The sequence below is a fragment of the Podarcis gaigeae genome, assembly GCF_964106915.1.
Source record: "Podarcis gaigeae genome assembly, chromosome: 8".
NCBI classification, from domain to species: domain Eukaryota; kingdom Metazoa; phylum Chordata; class Lepidosauria; order Squamata; family Lacertidae; genus Podarcis; species Podarcis gaigeae.
Window position 1 is genome coordinate 7,314,005 of NC_139684.1, and position 14,719 is coordinate 7,328,723.

The 14,719-nt window shown below is 49.0% G+C and overlaps 1 protein-coding gene across 3 annotated transcripts in view; it reads right to left on the bottom strand.

Annotated features, from left to right (window-relative positions):
* HVCN1 (hydrogen voltage gated channel 1) overlaps window positions 1-14,278 on the bottom strand; it is a 33,317-nt gene extending 19,039 nt beyond the window's left edge. The window contains exon 1 of one of the 3 annotated variants that reach the window (XM_083753443.1): window positions 13,620-14,278. The gene's annotated coding sequence lies outside the window, so the exon portion shown is untranslated. Of the gene's footprint in view, window positions 1-1,227; window positions 2,293-13,574 lie in introns of those variants that run through there. The other 2 variants (XM_083753441.1, XM_083753442.1) reach the window with 2 other exon arrangements.
* Between the last annotated feature and the right edge of the window lie 441 nt (window positions 14,279-14,719).

Sequence of the window (14,719 nt, forward strand, 5' to 3'; positions counted from 1 at the left end):
GTTGCATGGCAACATGTGCAAATGGGTTTAGATACCTATTAGGTCCATAAATAACCATATAGCATATAAAAAGGTAAAGGGACCCCTGACCATTAGGTCCAGTCGTGCCCGACTCTGGGGTTGCGGCGCTCATCTCGCTTTATTGGCCGAGGGAGCCGGCGTACAGCTTCTGGGTCTTGTGGCCAGCATGACTAAGCCACTTCTGGCGAACCAGAGCAGCACACGGAAATGCCGTTTACCTTCCCGCTGGAGCAGTACCTATTTATCTACTTGCACTTTGACGTGCTATCGAACTGCTAGGTTGGCAGGAGCTGGGACCGAGCAACGGGAGCTCACTCCATTGTGGGGATTCGAACCGCCGACCTTCTGATCGGCAAGTCCTAGGCTCTGTGGTTTAACCCACAGTGCCACCCGCGTCCCTAGCAAAAACTGAGGTACCGCTGTATTATTATGAAGATGGATGCAGAATATATATTCATAAGAATATGCAGGCACAACAATAGCCCTGCTGGATCAGGCCGGTGGCCCCTTGAATCCAGCATCATGTTCTGACCTGGTCGACCAGATGCCTGTGGGAAATTCTCAGAGCACAAGGGCGGGAATCTCCCCTCCTGCAGTTTCCAATGACCGGCATTCAGATGCATTGCTTCCTCCAGTGCAGCTATCGGTCACAGCCATGGAGAACCCTCTCCTCCATGAACTGTCTAATCCTCTTTCAAGGCCACCCAGGTTGGTGGCCATGACTGCCTCCTGTGACAGTGTGTTCCACCAAAACTTCCAACCCTGAGCTTTGTTAGAATCATAGAGTTGGAAGAGACCCCAAGGGCCATCGAGTCCAACCCCCTGCCAAGCAGGAAACACCATCAGAGCACTCCTGACATATGGTTGTCAAGCCTCTGCTTAAAGACCTCCAAAGAAGGAGACTCCACCACACTCCTTGGCAGCAAATCCCACTGTCGAACAGCTCTTACTGTCAGGAAGTTCTTCCTAATGTTTAGGTGGAATCTTCTTTCTTGTAGTTTGGATCCATTGCTCCGTGTCCGCTTCTCTGGAGCAGCAGAAAACAACCTTTCTCCCTCCTCTATGTGACACATGTGTTGCATGTCCACAAGGTCTAGCGTCCGGTGAGAGGGAAGAAAACTTCCCTCCCTCCACTTCCTCCATCCAGCTAGAAAGCCACCGTAGATCCTTGATCCCCTACTTAGCTTAGCATGCCTTCGCTCTTACCTCTTCTAGTCTGCTCCTCTCTCTTGGTCCACGCACAGCCTCTGCTTTCACTAGCAGCGGTGGGGAGAAAACACAATTGCAGGCAGGGAAAAGCCGGGGACTGGAAGTATCAGCAAAGCGCTGAGACAGCCGAGCGAAGCAAAGTTTCCTGTCTGCTTTGGTATTTTGCACAAGAGGTATATTGTTGCAATGCAGACGGATGCAAGACGCCCGCATTGCTTCCTGCCTAGCTAAATCTCGCCAAGGGGTGGGGGGTTGGACAGAGAGAACGAGAAGCGCACTAATGTTGGTTACAGTCAACATCCAGTCATTTAAAAACCCCATGTTTGTTATGGGTACACAAGCTATCGCCATTATCTCGGCAGGTTAACAGCCACTTGCCCCGAGTGATTCGGGGGGTGGGGGGTGGAATCTGACGCAGAACTGTTTGAAAGTCAGACAACTGGACGGGAACATTTTGTGAATGAATGGGGGTAGAGGGTGGGGAGTCCGATACCTGTCAAATCCGCCCCAGAGCGCAATGGGTCGGCTGCAGTTTAGCCAAATCTAGCACCTGTTGATACTACTTAGAAGTGAACCAGTTAACACAAGGTGGCTTTCTGTCAAGGTCGCTTGCAAACCAATTCTGAAACACTCAAGAACAGGTTTAGCTTCGAACAGAGCAACTTTGGCAAGGAGGTCTATCAGGGCAGGATGAGCGACTGAACTATCAACTGCTTAGAGCAGGTAACCGGGCAGTAAACAGAAGTCAACCACACACCCTATCCTGTTTTGGGGGTTTTCCTCAAACATATTTTAGAAGAAGCAAAACAAGTTGCCAGAAAATCCGGTGGTCTGTTCTTGGGTACGCTTCACGGTTACATTGCAAAAATAAAAATAAAACTGCAGAGTATTCTATGAGGAGCTGTGCTTGCCCTCGTTCAAAAAATTAACTTAGTTTTTAAAACCTCATGAAGAACTATGTCCACATTAAACACAACCCAATTTTATTTTTATTTTTGAAAAAATGCCACCACAAAAGTCTTTGTGCCCACAAGGATAGCAGCCAACTGATTTTTGTTCAGAATAGACTCACTGGAATTAATGGACCCTTGTTACCAATGTATATGGGTGCAGACCCATATACAGTGGTACCTTGGGTTAAGTACTTAATTCATTCCTGAGGTCCGTTCTTAACCTGAAACTGTTCTTAACCTGAAGCGCCACTTTAGCTAATGGGGCCTCCTGCTGCTGCCGCGCTGCCGGAGCACGATTTCTGTTCTCATCCTGAAGCAAAGTTCTTAACCCGAGGTACTATTTCTGGGTTGGCGGAGTCTGTAACCTGAAGCATCTGTAACCTGAAGTGTATGTAACCCGAGGTACCACTGTAGAAGCATTTCATAAAATAACAGCCATGGGGGGGGGCTTTCAGGCAGGCCCCAAAGTGAGGGGTCACAACACACTCTGAAAGACACCTGCTCGCCTGCTCACTATCAATGTGTTGGAAACAAAGAAAGAAGAGGAGGACTCACAACAAACAAAGTCTTGCAGTGTGTCTCCTCGCCCCACAACAGAAGCCTCCTAGAGCAGTTTGGGTCTCAGGTGGGTGGGTACTTTGGGGGTGGGAGGGAAAAGAAAGCAACTGCCCCCCCCCCCCCGCTTTGTACTACGATCCGATCCGATCCGGTACAATATTATACGATACGATATCTTTATTGTCAACGAAATTGAAAAATCTACATAAGACATTCAAAAACTCCTAAAAACTCAGAAACCCCATTTTAAAAGACAATATACTCAAGAGACACCTTATATTGCGTTTAAAACCAGAATTGCATTTGGGTAGAAACTGTTTCTCAGGCGGCTAGTCCTAGTCTTTATAACCCTGTAAGGTAAAGGGACCCCTGACCATTAGGTCCAGTCGTGGCCAACTCAGGGGTTGCGGCGCTCATCTCGCCTTATTGGCCGAGGGAGCCAGCGTACAGCTTCCGGGTCATGTGGCCAGCATGACTAAGACGCTTCTGGTGAACCAGAGCAGCGCACAGAAACGCCATTTACCTTCCCACCGGAGCGATACCTATTTATCTACTTGCACTTTGACGTCCTTTTGAACTGCTAGGTCCCTAGGAGCAGGAATCGAGCAACGGGAGCTCACCCCGTCGCGGGGATTCAAACCGCCAACCTTCTGATCGGCAAGTCCTAGGCTCTGTGGTTTAACCCACAGCGCCACCTGCATCCTGTACCTTCTTCCAGAAGGCAGAAGCTGAAAGTGATCATTTCCGGGGTGCACACTATCCTGTGCTATCTCTGCAGCTTTCTTATGGCACCTGCAGCATAGATTTGATCCAAGGTGGGAAGAGTGCACCCAATTATTCTCTCTGCAGTCTTTACAACCCTGGACAGCATTGGTTTTTCCCTGGCCGTGCAGCTCCCAAACAAGACACACAGACCAAAAGTTAATACACTCTCCACAGTACAATGGTAAAAATGCCATCAACTGGTTCTTTGAGAGATTGTTTTTCCAGAGGATTCGCTACTACTGAAGTTCTTCTTGTTGGAAGCCGCCCAGAGTGGCTGGGGAAATCCAGCCAGGTGGGCGGGGTACAAATAATAAATTATTATTATTATTATAAAGGGCTGGGTTCCAAGGGCTGTCAGCTGCCCCAAACCCGAATGCTTTGTTCTTAGCTACTGTAGCGCAGTGGTTAGAGCAAACTGATCCTTAAGAACAAAGCATTCCCCGCTACGGGCACTGGCAGAGAATGGAGCGCTCTTCAACTGTCATAGGTTTGGGAGGCATCTAGAAACAATGACAAAAAGAAGAATACTGTGCCACCTTAAATGGAAATCCAATTTGGAGAGCAATTTGGAGAGGCCAAATTTAAGAGGCAGACTTTATCCAAAGGTTTATAAGCCTCCAAGCCAAGATGGGAGAACTGGGGTGCCAGGTCTTAGAGAACAACATGGATATAATAATAATAATAGCTTTATTGCCAATGTACAACCTGTGTACAATGAAATAAACCGAGATTCTCCCCCCCCCCCACAAACACTCGATCTCATTGCACTCTGTGTGTTTGTCGCACAACACACCAACTCCGAAAGTCTCTTGCACTATATTATTTTCCCTTCAGCAGCCTAACAGCCCACGGATAGAAACTGTTTTTTAGCCTGTTGGTACGACTGGTTATACTTCTATATCTCCCGCCTGAGGGTAGAAGATTAAAGAGGTGCTGGCCAGGGTGTGAATTGTCCCTGAGAATTTTTCTCGCTGTCCTAAGGCAACGATCCCCTGCGATGTCATCTAGCGGGCTCAGGGAACAGCCCATGATATCATGTGCTGTATTTACTACCCTCTGTAAAGACTCTCTGTCCGTGGCTGTCAGGCCAACGTACCACACCATGATACACTATGAAAGGACACTTTCTATTGTGGACTGGTAAAAGGAGGTGATCAATTGTTTAACATTGTTCTTTCGCAAGACCCTGAGGAAATGGAGTCTCTGTTGGGCCTTCCTAACCACCTGAGTTATATTGTTTTTCCAAGGGAGGTCTTCACAAAGGTAAACTCCCAGGAATTTAAAGGAAGAGACTCTCTCCACACACCCATACAGTGAGCATCACAGAAACCTGGTGGAACAGAGAGAACCAGTGGGGAATAGGTATATCTGGCTATAAGCTCTGTAGCAGTGTTCCCAAACTTGGCTGTTTCTGGACTACAACTCCCATCATCCCTAGCTAGCAGGGTCAGGGATGATGGGAATTGTAGTCCAAAAGCAGCTGGGGAGCCAAGTTTGGGAAACACTGCTCTATAGGAAGGATAGAAGGACATGCCAGGTGTGGCTATCGCTCTGTATGTTGGAGAGGGCACTGAGCCCAGCAAGCTAGAAATCCCAAAAGGGAGAGTAAAAGGTAAAGGGACCCCTGACCGTTAGGTCCAGTTGTGGACGACTCTGGGGTTGCGGTGCTCATCTCGCTTTACTGGCCAAGGGAGCCGGTGTACAGCTTCCGGGTCATGTGGCCAGCATGACTAAGCCGCTTCAGGCGAACCAGAGCAGCGCACGGAAACGCCGTTTACCTTCCCGCCAGAGCGGTACCTATTTGTCTACTTGCACTTTGACTGCTTTTGAACTGCTAGGTTGGCAGGAGCAGGGACCGAGCAACAGGATCTCACCCCATTGCGGGGATTCGAACCGCCAACCTTCTGATCGGCAAGTCCTAGGTTCTGTGGTTTAACCCACAGCGCCACCCGCCTTCCAAAAAGGACAGACTCCCCTGCAAAATCATGGCTGGTGCTGATACCAAAGAGTAACTTGGCACTGGGGGCCTGCTGTCATGTGCCAGTCCTGCTCGCTTCCCTATGTCCCGCTGCCCAGAATCATGCCCTTGTGATGGGTGGATGGCATGATGGGGGCAGCTGCCCAGAAAGCCACTGGCTCATTGAGGCCACTGATCTCCTCAGGTTTGGAAATAAATCCCAGGAAGAAGAAGAAGAGTTTGGATTTGATATCCCGCTTTATCACTACCCGAAGGAGTCTCAAAGTGGCTAACATTCTCCTTTCCCTTCCTTCCCCACAACAAACACTCTGTGAGGTGAGTGGGGCTGAGAGACTTCAGAGAAGTGTGACTGGCCCAAGGTCACCCAGCAGCTGCATGTGGAGGAGCGGGGAAGCGAACCCGGTTCACCAGATTATGAGTCCACCGCTCTTAACCATTACACCACACTGGCTCTCGTTGACAGTCCTCTATTCCTCTACTCTACTCTATTCCAAACTTAAAAATGGAAAGCGTAATGCTGGTGGTCAACAAAAGAGGTTTAAAGACTCTCTAAAGGCAAATCTAAAAAAATGTAGCATAAAAACCGACAACTGGGAAACACTGGCCTGTGAGTGCTCCAGTTGGAGAACAGCCTTTACCAAAGGTGTTATGGGCTTTGAAGACACTCAAACCCAGGACGCAAGGGAGAAACGTGCTAAGAGGAAGGCACGCTTGGCAAATCCAAACCGTGATCAACTCCCGCCCGGAAACCAATGTCCCCACTGTGGAAGGACGTGTGGATCCAGAATTGGCCTCCACAGTCACTTACGGACTCACTGTTAAAACCGTGTTTATGGAAGACAATCTTACTCAGCTACAAGGGATCACCAAAGAAGAAGAAGATTTGAAGGGCTTTCCATTCCATGTTAGATGGGGGGCGAATAAAGACACCCCCCTCCAAGAAGAAAGAAGGCACCTTGAACCAGCTCATTTACAGTTAACCTCCACACAGTCGGCTTAGGGGACACACAGGTCACCGAGACAAGACTTCCCCCATGGCACAGATGCAATTCACTTTAAACGACAGGCCTCATTTCTATATTTGCATCAAAACATTTAAGTTTGCACAGGCACTCTGCATTCTTTTGGGAGTGGTGACGCAGAGGCTCCTCACGGGGTCTCTGCCATGGGAGCATATTCACCCAGTGCTTTTCCAGCTGCACTGGCTCCCGGTGAAGTACAAGGACAGGTTTAAGGGGCTAGTTTTGACCTTTAAAGCCCTTCACGGTCTAGGACCCTCGTACCTACGGGACCGCCTCTCCCGGTATGCCCCATGGAGGACCTTAAGGTCCATATATAGCAACACCCTAGAGGTCTCGGGCCCTAAGGAAGTTAGATTAGCCTCAACCAGAGCCAGGGCCTTCTCAACACTGGCTCCGGCCTGGTGGAACGCTCTGTCTCATGAGACCAGGGCCCTGCAGGATCTGATCTCTTTCCGCAGGGCCTGTAAGACAGAGTTGTTCCACCTGGCCTTTGGCTTGGAGTCAACTTGATTCCCTCCCCCTCTTTCTTTTTCCTTTCTCCTCCTATGAAGAGATTGCACCCTAATGTTTTAATGTTGTATCTTAATCTTTTAAATTGTATCTTAATCAACTTGTTTTTATTATTGGTTGTTAGCCGCCCTGAGCCTGGTCTTGGCTGGGGAGGGCGGGGTATAAATAAAATTATTATTATTATTATTATTATTATTATTATTATGCTACAAACACCGTGGCAGGCAGGTTTTGAACCCTTTGCTCAGTAAAGCTACACACTCCTGGCCCTATTAATACCTCCCTCCACCCATCTCTCATTAAAGCCCGAAGGAAGAATTTTGCCTGGTTAAAGATTCTCCACTCAAATGTCCTGAGCTTGCAGAAAAGGAACACTCGGAATGCAAATTCCAGGGGTCACCACACAGCCTTTTCTGACTTCAGACACTTTCTGATAAAATGTGCATTTGCTAGCCTTGTGAGATAGCATTTGATTTCATTTAAGTGAAATGCTATCTCAAAAGGCAAGTAGCACTGGGAAAGTTCTTTGTTCTTTTTTTACTGCCATTGTACAAAGGATACGATGAGCTACTCAACACAACTTCAGGCGCTGCCCCAATTAACATCTCACCAGAGTACAGGTAACTCACAACTTACACACATTCAGGTTTACATGCTTGGCAATTTTATTTTTTCATTTTATTTTTTAAGGGGGCGGGCATCTAGGAGAAAGGTAGTTGGCCATCCCAGTTCTGCGCACAGATGACAACTGATAGGCCGTTGAATCTTACTTTGGTGCTGACGGCAGGATAGTGTCCTCTGCTGCAACTAAAGGCAGCAAAGCAGTTTGGAGAATGGATGGTGGGCCACACAGCACCCACAGCTCTCTCCTCCATTTCCTCTCCCGTCCCGCCAAATCTGCTGCCTGAGGCAGCTGCCTCACCCTACCTAACAGCAGGGCCGGTCCCTATATGGATCTTATCTGTATTGCCACATAATGGAAAGCTTTACAGATAACAAACCATTTCAAAATGGTTAAAAAAGATTTGGGACACCATTTTATTGGAGAAACTGAATGACTTTTCAAGGTTACTTTAGAAGTCAAGACAATACTTTTTTATAATTTAAAGGTAGGTAAAGGTAGGCCTGCCCGTACGGGCCAGTCGTGTCCGACTCTAGGGTTGCATGCTCATCTCGCTCTAGAGGCTGTGAGCCGGCGCCATCCGAAGACACTTCCAGGTCACGTGGCCAGCGTGACGAAGCTGCAGCTGGCGAGCCAGCACCAGAGCAGCACACGGAAACGCCGTTTACCTTCCCGCTATAAAGCGGTCCCTATTTATCTACTTGCACTTAAGAGTGCTTTCGAACTGCTAGGTGGGCAGGAGCTGGGACCGAACGACGGGAGCTCACCCCGCCGCGGGGATTCGAACCGCCGACCTTACAATCAGCAAGTCCTAGGCACTGAGGTTTTACCCACAGCGCCACCCACGTCCCATTTTTATAATTTAATGTAATAATAATTATATAGCTAAGCTGCATCCATACTTCCTCCTCTGTATTGTGGGTTACTAGTGGATTTTATATGGCATTGTCCACACAACTGTCTTCCTTACTGTTTTATGATTCATGAACTACAGTTACAATGTTATTTCCATGAAATATGTTATAATTTATTTATAAACTTAGTAGAAAGAGTTGTTAAAAAAAGCTACGAGGAGGACAAAAAACCGGTTTGATCCCCTTTACACTTCTCTGACTTGGCATTTCCATGTAATTTGCTACATAGTGATTTATTTATGTTTGACTCACACCCATATTTACCAGTGAGCCGAATAACAAGACCAAGCACACCTCAGTCTGAATGTCACAACCCAGGACATGAGTTACTGTCATGATGACAGGTACCACATCTTAACCGTGACCTCTAACATCAACTGCACTAAATTTAAAACGGAACAAAATTGCATCACACAGAGATGTCACAACCGTCACCTTAAGCATCCAGCTGTGTTTACCTCCAAACACAGGGATATTTTCATTAACATTGAAGGGCCCTTGAAAGGTTTCTTCCTCACTTAGCGAAGGAGGTAAGCAACCTGGCGTGTTTAGCCGTGATGGGAGCTGGAGTCTAACAGCACCTGGAGAGACACAACTTGTGACCCTCCAGGTGCTCTTAGTCTCCAATTCCCATCGGCCCCAGACAAGAATGATGTGAGTTGGGATCTACCACCATACAGAATGGTCACAACACTCCCCGCCACTTTGGGTAGACGTTGAGCCACAAATCTCTTGCCAGCACGGCAGCAACAATGGCTTTGGGCTGCATTTTAATTGACCAAAAAATGAGAAAGAGAAAGAGAGAAGGCCTGACTGTGCTGTCTGAACGTCTCTTCTACGGCTTTTAAAGTTCCAAAAGAGAAATATTTTAAAGCAAATTAAGAAGGCATTTAGGGACGTGGGTGGCGCTGTGGGTTAAACCACAGAGCCTAGGACTTGCCGATCAGAAGGTCGGTGGTTCGAATCCCCGCGACAGGGTGAGCTCCTGCTGCTCGGTCCCTGCTCCTGCCCACCTAGCAGTTCGAAAGCACGTCAAAGTGCAAGTAGATAAATAGGTACCACTCCAGTGGGAAGGTAAACAGCGTTTCCATGCACTGCTCTGGTTCGCCAGAAGCAGCTTAGTCATGCTGGCCACATGACCTGGAAGCTGTACGCCGGCTCCTTCAGCCAATAAAACGAGATGAGCGCCGCAACCCCAGAGTCGGTCACGACTGGACCTAATGGTCAGGGGTCCCTTTACCTTTAAGAAGGCATTTATAAATTATTTTGTGTATTAAATATTGATAAGCAAACACCGTGTACTGTAGTTACGAATTACCTAGCAATTAATTTTGTAGCTGGGTGGGGAGGAGAGTAGGAGGATAACACCAAACCAAGTAAAGTCACTGAGAGCAGCAAAAAAATCTCGCCAGCCCTACACATGGCCAAGATGTCCATAGGGGTCTTCTTACATAAGCCCCCATTGAGCAGAACAGGAGCGGACATGCCTTTCAACTGGAGTTTTGCATGCTGGAGTTTCCTGCGAGTGGATCAGATCTGTGCCTTTCCCACTGTGCCACCCTTAATGGCAACTGGACACAGCCCAAGGTGGCTTCCTCCCCTTTTGCTACCTTACTGGTCACTTTGGGCAAACGAGTTAGAATACCGTAGATGCCTGTCTGGAAATCAGAATGTTGGCTCTGCTTTCCTCTGAACATCCCGGCAAGAGGACCAGCAAGGTCTGAAACACCTTGGGCTCCCTTGTTTGCTCCCATTTGATTTCTGCTGTGCCTTCCACGTCCTTCTCAGGCTCTCCTTTTCCTCCAGCTCATTTATATCCTGTCCATCCTGCTAAAGGAGCCCAGCAGTGGCGTAGCGTGGGGGGTGCAGGGGGGGGGGCCCGGCTGCAACATCTGGGGGTTAGGGTTAGGGTGCGCAAATCCACGGGTTAGGGGGCGCAAATCCACGGGTTAGGGGGCGCAAATTACTTGCCTTGCCCCGGGTGCTGACAACCCACGCTACGCCATTGGAGCCCAGCATGGAAAACGGCAGAAGAGCCATTGAAAGAGCACAATGTGAAACATGCTCTACGTCTGAGCCCCCAAAACACACACAAACACAAACCTCACGGGAACAGAGAGTGGCCTTGTGAATTTAACTTTCTGGAGGGCTGCTGAGGTTTCACTGTGCTCATGACAACTTACTGACTGTTTTCCCATCATGGGCCCAGATCAGACAGCAGCACCTTTGCTCAACGCCCGTGCAATAAATATTTCAGAGGAGCCCTGAAGGTTCAGATGAAACTGGGGGTGGGGTGGGAATCTCGTCCTGATAAGCGTCTTTGCTGGATTGTCCCCAAGGGCCATAATGAGGGGGCTTCGTGGCTTTGCTTTATCGTGCTGCCAACTGCTTTGAACAGGGCCAATTATCTTTGATGCCAACTAATTTCTTGAAAGGTTATATTGCTTTGCTGTTTTTACTGTTCTCTTTTGCATTTTGTTGTTAGTCGCCTTGGACCTAGCTTTGAGGAAGAGCAGGCAACAAGTCAGGCGGGGGAGGGGGAGATTCTCCAGGCTGCACTGCCTTGTGGGGAACTTTCTGGGGGCCGCATGCCGTGGGGGGGGGCAGAGGCAAAAGATTCTGCAGGGCAATGGATGTGGCTCTCACCTTTCTATTTTCCAACCAGGCAAAGGTCAAATGACCAAGGCAAGCAGACAAGAGGCATTCTCTTAGTTCAGGGCTCTTAAGGGCAAGTGAGGGAGACTGTCCCGAGGGCCAGATAGAGAGGCTGAGGGGGCCTGAGCCTCTCCCCCCGTTGTCAGCAATGGTTGCTATCATTAAATATCAGCATCAGAATCCAGACTCCTGTGCTCACAGTGGCCAACACTGGGAAGCCTGCAAGTAGGAGACAAACACAGCAGTCCCTGCCCCACTTTGCCCCCCCCCCAGCAAGGGATATCCAGAGGTGTCATGCCACCCTCAGTAGCCCAGAGGCATCATGGCTAGTGATCTCAAATTACCTTACCCCCGAGAGCTCTTTTAACACAGGCTGCTGACCTGGACCAGTTGGACAGGAGTGGAGAATCAGTTGCCCTGCGCATGGGCTCTCTGCAGCTCCCATCAGGCGATACGATACAATACGATAATCTTTATTGTCATTGTCCCATACAGAACAACGAAACTGAAAAATCTACATAAGACATTCAAAAACCAACAAGCCTGCTATCCCAGCTATCCCAACCTGGTTAGCCCCCTAAAAACTTTGATATCCCGTTTTTAAATGCAATCATCGCTGTCAACCTTCCCCTTTTTTTGTGAGAAATTTCCTTATTTCAGCGCCGTTTCCCGCTGCTATCCGGGATTGTTAGATATCCCGTAGACTGTCTCCAGGACAGGTGAGGCTGCTGATCCCTTATTTTCAAATCTGGAAGTTGACAGCTATGAATGCAATATACTCCCATAGAGACTCCTTATACTGCGTTTAAAACCAAAAACGCATTTGGGTAGAAACTGTTTCTCAGGCGGCTAGTCCTAGTCTTTATAACCCTGTACCTTCTTCCAGAAGGCAGAAGCTGAAAGAGATCACTATCCTGCGCTATCTCTGCAGCTTTCTTATGGCACCTGGAAGCATAGATTTGATCTAAGGTGGGAAGAGTGCACCCAATTATTCTCTCCGCAGTCTTTACAACCCTGGACAGCATTGTTTTTCCCCTGACCGTGCAGCTCCCAAACCACACACACAGACCATAAGTTAATATACTCTCCATGGGACTTTGCTACCTGAGTCTTGTTGCAAAGCCAGAGACTGGAAGGGGCAAATTGGGTCTCTTGTCTAGGACCAATGAGCCAACACAAAGAAGTCGAGGATTCCTGTGTTGCAGGGGTTGGACTGGATGATATTCTGGGACACTTACAACTCTAAGATTCACACATTCACACTCCAGGCTTCCTCATGGCACCGCACCACTCCTGAACCCTACACCACACCTAGAAAATGCTAGTGCTATGGGTAGATGCAATTTTAAATACACTTTAAAAAGAGAGAAGTTAGACTGCCATGGATGAAACAAGGTAGGAAGGCAAAGTAGTCAAGAGCCGATTCCACATTTTAACTCCTCATGTATCAGGTGAGGTTTGCGCAGGGTTTTAAAACATGTTTTGCAGAAGGTTGGTCTAGATCAGTGTTTCCCAACCTTTGGTCTCCAGCTGTTTTTGGACTACAACTCCCATCATCCCTAGCTAGCAAGACCAGTGGTCAGGGATGATGGGAATTGTAGTCCAAAAACAGCTGGAGGCCAAAGGTTGGGAAACACTGGTCTAGATGACTCTTTGGGTTCCTTCAGCTTTACAATTCTATATATAAAAAGACACACCCTCAAGCACAATTTGGGTAACTGGAGACACAGCCGCCTTGCTCCCTTAAGGCCCAGGCAACCCATTTCCCACTCCTAATTTTTAGGGGAAATATTCAAACCCTTTCAGTAAAACCACTCTAGACCAGCCAAAGCTCCCCAAAGGAAGGGTGGCATATGAGAGTTATTATTTTAAAATACTGTTTTTATGAACCCTGGGTTTGGCTCGGACCCACCCATTCCCCTTTAAGACCATCTGTTTATCTGTCTCGTTTTTCCTCCTTGCTGTTGCTCTTTTGACCCAACAACCCCTCGCCTCCTGACTTCACCAAATCCCAGGAGCCCCAAAGACCAGAAAACTACCCCCCAGCGGCCCCCCAAAAACCCGAAAGCGAGGCCTCTGGGACCTAACACAAAGAACGGGGAGGGACCATCTCTGCACCCCTTCGCCCCCCACCCAAGGCAGCTCCTCGAGGGGGGAATCGAGGGAAAGAAACTTGTTCCTTGCTCCCCCTCCACGCAGAGTTGGGGACCGGGGGGGGGTGCGCACGCTTCCTCCTTGGGATGCCCGGAGCCTCAGGTTCATGTTCCCAGCTTGCCACCCCAAGAGGCGGGGCAGTGCTGCTCGGGAGCCCCTCTGCCCTGCCCACTGGCTCCCCGCCCCCCCCCCCAAAAAACCCATCCCCAGTACCGTGTCTGGCTGCAGCAGGGAGCAGACCCAGAACCGCCAGCCTGCCCAAGACCGGACGCTGCACAGCTGCTGATGGCGAGGCTGCGGCCGCCGCCTCTTTCTCCGCCTTCCTGCTATTCATTGGTGCATAAAGTGGGATTTATTTTCATAATGAAGAGAGAGAACGAGGAGGGAGGAGCGCAGATGCAGCTCAAGTCCCGGCGACCCGGATCGCGGCGGCTTTGGAGGAGGACCATCTGGGGGCAATAAATAAACTGAGGATAAAACTCTAAAGCGACTCCCGCCCGCCCCAGAATCTCTCCCATTCTGCCCCTTGGGCTTTTCCAGGAAAGGAAAGTTTCCAGGAATTTATTTATTGGATCCCCAGTTGGGTGAGGATTGGGGGCTGGTCAAATCCAGGCGTGGGTGTGCGCGCAGGACACCCCGCCTCCAGCTCCAGTTCCTGTTTTGCACAGGAAATTTCCTTTCCTTTATTTCTTTCTTTCTTTGCTTGGCTTGCAAAAACTTCGTCGTCGTCCTCCTCGTGTCTCCATCGCAGAAGGAAATTTGGAGGCGAGGAAAACCATATTGTGGTCAGCGGCAGTTTCATCTCTCGCTTTCCCGTTGCCTGATGGCCCGTTTTTTCCCCCTTTTCCTTTTTGCAAGCGTGCGGAGTGGCTGCGCCCCAGTAGCAGTGCCTGCTAACATGCAAGATGAGAAAGAATGCCTCTGTTTAGAAGAGGCATTTCCACCTGAGAGCAGGGAATGCCTCTGTAGAGAGAGAAACACCCTGACTGTTGCTGAATTCCCATCAGACCCAGGCATCCAGAGATGTTGTGAGGTTGAATACAGAACCATCTGCAGGGCACCAGGAACCTCACCCCTGATTTAGACAATCCTGCAAAGTATTGTTATCACTCACTTATTGCAGGTGGAAATGCTGATCGTTTTATCATGCAGCTTGTCTCATAGCAGCCCCTTTTCAGAACATGTTAAGTTTATGCAAGCTCCTGCCTTACGATCTTTAACTGCCTGAGGTCCAGCCTGCCACGCCTCCCTCATTCCTTCCATAGTCATTTGTGGGACCAGTCCTACCATTGGGTAGTGTGGCATCCATCTGGACTGTCTTGAGGAGTTGGGAGCACCGTTATGCGGTGGTTCCACTC